This window comes from Cupressus sempervirens, chromosome 9 (genome assembly GCF_028749045.1).
Source record: "Cupressus sempervirens isolate cs-2001-9-10 chromosome 9, ASM2874904v1, whole genome shotgun sequence".
Lineage (NCBI taxonomy): Eukaryota > Viridiplantae > Streptophyta > Pinopsida > Cupressales > Cupressaceae > Cupressus > Cupressus sempervirens.
The window spans coordinates 517,990,825-517,996,824 of record NC_143126.1 but is presented as its reverse complement, the minus strand read 5'-3'; positions in this window follow the sequence as shown (position 1 = coordinate 517,996,824).

Here is a 6,000-nt window from a genome sequence, read left to right as displayed (position 1 = left end):
CTCTTTCCTTTGTTGGTTGTGGAGAACTTGGGAGACTATTGGAGACTTGTTCTTGTAGGTTATTGGTTTATATATTGTGGATTTCCTTGAGACTACATGGATTCACTTCTTTGAGATGTTGTGAGTGGATTGGTTATAGATTTGACATTATCTTTTGTAGTGGGAGCTTCTTGGTATAGATATGGTAGGTATTTCTCTTGAGGCTTGTGAGTGCAAGTTATAGATTGGATATGTTGATGATGTGAGACTCACTTGGTATACCTTTGGAGGTATGGATAGTTGGATGGGTTTGGCAGTTGTTGTGGGTGCTATTTCAGCTACGAATATTTTGACAACTATGGATACATGTGATTACCTTTGGATTAGGATTTTTGTGCTTAAAATTTCAGTTGGTATAGGATTTTATGATTGTCTAATGTGATAGGTTGGGTGGCTCTCTGTTTGGATGGCCTTTATGTATGTCCAGTGGTGGTGACATAATGGGAGGTGAGATCATTCATGTTTGAGATGTTGGATAATTTCATTTTGTTGCAAGTACCAGGATGGAGCACTTTGTGTACTTTTATCCATGATGGTGGATGTGTTGGGAGGGATTGTTTCCTTATTCATTTATGTGGCTACAAATTGACCCTATGCAATGTATACACCAAGTGGGAGATTATTGAGATAATGGGTGTTGCACATATTTCATAATATTTTGATATTGTATTATTTTATTTTACTATGTAATGTTGCACCTAGATGGACATGCAACATGTAAAGGTTCCCATGAGATATACTCAATTCTAATGTAATTATTTAATATTGGCGAAAATAATTAAAATTCTAATATTACATGTAGGATCAATGGGTTAGGTAGCACATGGTTTATGTAATACCACTTGATGGTTTTGTGGCACTTTCTATTATATAAGTAGCAACAAGGGTAGTTGTTATAGAGAGAGTGACAAGAAGGGAAAAAGAGAAAGAGTCAAGTAGGACAAGGCTTGACAGGTTAGCCAAGGGAGCATTTGTGAAGGTTGGTAGCATGGCATGGGATGTGTAGATTCATGTTTGTCCACATAGATTGCTTAGTGGTGGCTATGGCTTTAAAGGCTTCCATGGTTGTATTGCAATGGTATTTTTGCAGAATAATACATGGTGATGCATGCTTTTGGAGGTTGGGTTTTTTCCTCAATGAGGGTTTCCCAAGGTATATCTTGTGTCAGATTTTGTAGGTATGTTGTCTATTCACTTGCATGTGGATTTGAATTCTATATTTATTTCAGATCTATTATGAGTTATGTGGAAATGGTTATATTCTTTCATGGAAGTTTTCTTACAAATAGTTGGGAAGTCATAGTTTAGTGATTGACTTCCCTCTAAATTCTTCAGTAGAACTCCCTCAAATTTTGTGATTTTCAATTAATCATGTTTGTTCCTAAATATAAATGGGGTTTGTTCTTGACCAAAGAATAGGAGAGGCAAACCAAGTTAGGCTTGAAAAAGGAACTAACTCAGGAGAAGATCTGGGTCTTAAAACTAACCAAGTCTGTGAGCTCACACATCTTATGAATTCAAAGAGATTGATGAAATGTTAATGAATTATATTTATGAATGAACTACTTAATTGAAAGCTTCTAAATTTAACAAAGAAGATAACTAACTTGTAGGAAAGCACAAAACATGAGCTCTTTAAACTTTCAATAACATTACTATTATCTATAGCTTGTTATGTTGAACAAGGGAAAAAAACTATGTTTATTCCTTAACTCAATTCAATTGAAAGAGATATTGGAAGTTATCATTAAAACAATGGAACAATAAAAAATCAATAGAAAATACATTCAACTTGTCTCTTCAATATGGAGTATCTCACACCAAAAATTAGTCAACCTTCTATTAATCTTTCAATTAGGTACATATAGGATTTCGATATGAACATTATAAAATTAGACTCAGATCAGTTCATCTCCTCAAAATTGACAAATGGCAAGGAGCCAATTGTTAGTTACAATCATTACATCAAAATATGGAAGGGTAAAATAAGAATCACTTCACCTTCTTTCCCTTTTCTGACTTTGTCTTATAGGCTTTGGTGGCAATAATGATTGGGATCAACTCTTCATGTCTATGAACATGAATATCAGTGTATCTTAAGAGCCACTTGGAATGCTCTTTGGCTAGATCTTTTATGGCATTCAACTGCTCCTACATTTCCTCCATAGCCATGTGTTCACACCCACCATGTTTCTGGAGCTCTAACACTCTATTCTAATTATTAAAAGACTTATTTGTTAGGCTATCTAGATAATTAGAGAAATTCTTTTGCATGATAGCAAATCCAACTATCCCTTTCCCGTATCCACTAGATTGGGAATCTATATGTGGACCTCTTAGTAATTCATAGTCTTTGTCTTGATCCTTTTGAACTTTTCCCTCTAATTCCTTTAATCCTTCTTCTACTACTAGGATCATTTTAGATTTGAATTGCATACTCTGTAGCCATTCAAATAAGGGCATATCTCCCTTAGGAAGAATATTTGTCTCTATAGCTTCATTAGCCTTCATGTGGATGAGCATTTTCAATAAGGAAATAAAATCCTCATTCTTGGCTTTATCTTCTCACTGGGTAACTTGGCTATCTAAGATATTATATTTCACCATTTTGAGCCTTGGTACTATATTACTGAGTTTCTCTATGATTGTAAGACCCTTAGACTTGAGTTTTCCACTCCAATCCCTACCAATTTTCCTAAATTCCTTGTCTTCTTGTAGCTAGGAAATGACAGCTTGAATATCTGTGCCCATACGGTTGATGTGGTTGACACTCTCAAGATTCTTGCAAATGGGGTGACTAGTTTCTTGATGAGGAAATTAAGTTCATGAATTTCTTCCTTCAATCTAAATTTAGCCAGCTTAAAGCTTTTGAGTTGTCCTTCTATCACATCATTTGTTGATTTCTAGAGGCCCACCTTGGCATCATGTCTAACCACTCTTAAGTCTATAGAATGCAATGCGAAGTCCTCTACAGAAATGTCTTCAATTCTCCCTTCCTTAGTGGGTTTAGCAATCTCCATAGTCAAATGCCTTGTATTAGGATCTTGGCTAAGGATCGACAGGCTCTTCTTCTTCTTAACTTTACTCAAAGTTCATCTAGAACAGATAGCTAGACATAAAGTTTCTTTATTTCGGGCTCCCTCTTCTTTCCTCTTCCTCTTTCTATCCAAGATGTCATCCAACCATGATCTATGTTGATCACCTTAGATGTAGTGTTGAGCATGTCTATACTAAAAATTTTCCTCTTGACTAGAGTGAATGTCTTTGTAGCTGAAGAGAAATGATTCTTTGGAACCTAGGAGATGAGTTTTGAGGTCTTGTGACCCTTCTCTATTTATGTATATTCCTTTTTAGTTTTTTCAGAGTTGATAGATTTTCTCTCACTACTTTCACCATCTCTAAGGTCCACCACTTGGATTTGGGAGCTACTTGGTAGGGGTAAGGTATCATTTACAGATGGGATTAAACTATTGTGGGGTGAGAGAGCCATTATGACTACATTATCCTTCTATTCTTCTGCCTTCTTCTTTTTAGCCTCTATTTTAGTTTTGATCACTAGTATTGAACCATCCTAACAAGTTTTATCAAGGGGGATATTCTTTTCAAGAGGTTGGTCACCTCCACCAACCAGTTGAGTAGGCCCTTGAGTGATGGGCAAGACTGTACCTGAAGCACCACTTTGAGAATATGAGGTTACCACTACATTCAGGGATGCTTGGGTATTCATGCCTTTGCTCTTGCTTCGCTATATTGTGGTCCACTTGACCCATTTTCCAATTCTCTTGTAGATTTTGGCCATCATCATATCTAGATCTTCCACAGTATCTTCCTAAGGCTCCAAACTTATGGGATTACTCCTTAGCTTGGTCAAGTGGGCATTTTTATATATGTTTTGACCATTGTCTTCAACTTATTCTACATTAATGTTAATCTTATACATTTTCACTTGGCTAAATGTCAGTATCGCAAAGGCTCATTCATGGACCTTGAACTCATCTTTATAGTTTCCCCAGTAGTCCTCAATATAAGTGATGTGATTTATCATGCTCGCTATCTACAAGACATCTTTGGCATACCCATTCAAGTCAAACATGGGCCTTGAAACTTCATACATGTCCAACTTATAATTCTTCTCAAACACCTTCTTTAGGTTTTTGGTGTTGGACCAGGTGTCATAGCTGAAGGCTCCAACTTTCATGGGGAATTCACATCCTTTCTTCTTCAAGCTCTTGTTTAGTATATTCACTTGTAGGGCTTGCCTTACGATCTCAATCAACATGATCATGCTATTTGGATACCTTGGTAGCTTTAGAGGAAATTTTTTGACTGCTACAAGACACAAATAAGAAAATGATGAGAACTAAATGAAGTAACATTCAAAGTGACTAATTGTGTCCATAGCTTCTAGGTTGAATCTCTTTTCTAGGTATCCTTGTAGCTTCATGCAATCCTCGTGGTGAATGCATCATTCACCTTAACATAATCTACATAACTATTCTATAACTATAGACATGGATAGAATTTGTAAGATTTAACATCATTAGGAAAAATCTCTAATCTTAGGAGGCTAGGCCATAATTACAATGATGCCAACATTTAAGTCAAGAAGGAATACATGTAGTATGTATTATAGAACTTGGTTTCCCAAAGAGCATTGGGCAGAATTTTTCTTACCTCTTGAACTAGGTCTATGTATTGGGTATTTGAGAAAATTACTTGAACTAAAAAGAAATATTGGTCAATGAAACTCAAAGCTTCTAACTCACCTTTCAACCTATGCAAGAGGGCCAAAATATCAATGATTTCTAGCTTAATTTTGATCCAAAAAAAGGTTTTTTGAACTTTAATCTTATCACTCTACAGTTTCTAGAACCATGTCCTCTTGACTTATTTCCTCTAGATTGTCTTTTTAGCTGAGAATTCTGAGATAGTTCCACCAAAGCCTAAATTTGAGAACTCATCCTACTCTAGCACCCAAAGGTAGTTCACCATTTTTTTCCTATCAATTGAGATTAGTATTGTATCATCAGGTTGAAAAATTTGCCTAGTTTCTAGGTTGTAGTGATGAATGCATTCATAAATCAACTTAGGGGCTTGGACCATGACTAGGAAACTAGTTGCCTCAACTAAACTGCATCCTCAAAAATTCTCAGTGATGGGACGAATTTGTTCAGATCTCAAATTTTTCTAGAAGTTTTCCATGTAAAAGAGCAAAGAGAAGTATCTACAAAATTCTACAATGGGGACTTGATACCAGTTAACCCACCAAAACCTGCAAGCTTGGTTGTCATGAGTTCATGGACAAGATTTTGAATCAAGAAAGTGAATGAGACAAAAAATGCAATAGACACAAGTTTTTCAAAAGATAATTGTGTTGATAGAATAAAAAATCAAAGGAAAAATTGGTAACCTCTTTACCTTGCTTGCACATCTTTATATGAGGGCCTCAATTCATCTATTGATCTTTAGAATTCATGCCACACAAATGAATTTATGGAAATACGTATTGGATAGTAAATGTGAGAATTAAATGGACATCTATAGGTCATTTCACTCAATAGTAACTTTCTATATGCCCACCACCTACATTTTTATTTTTCTTTAAGTTTTGGAATGTTACCATTAAGGTACCCCATTGAGAAAAATCTGCCAATTGAGATCCTTGCTATGTTTCTTCTTCCTTGATGATTTGATTCATACCAATATCATCCTAAGATTCTCTACATTCAATATAGGGGTTGAATTAACTCATTAACTTGTTTCCATTAAAAAATTGGAAAATTATCTTCATGGGTTGAAAACCCACCAAGGAGAAGACATTTTCCATTTTTCTACCATTGCTTCCTTCTAGGTCAAATCTTTGGCAACAACTTTTTTGGATGCTAGGAATGTTTAGTTAAGGTGATGAACTCTTGATTAAGAGTCATTAAACATTGTTTTTTTTTCCTCATGTCATCCTAC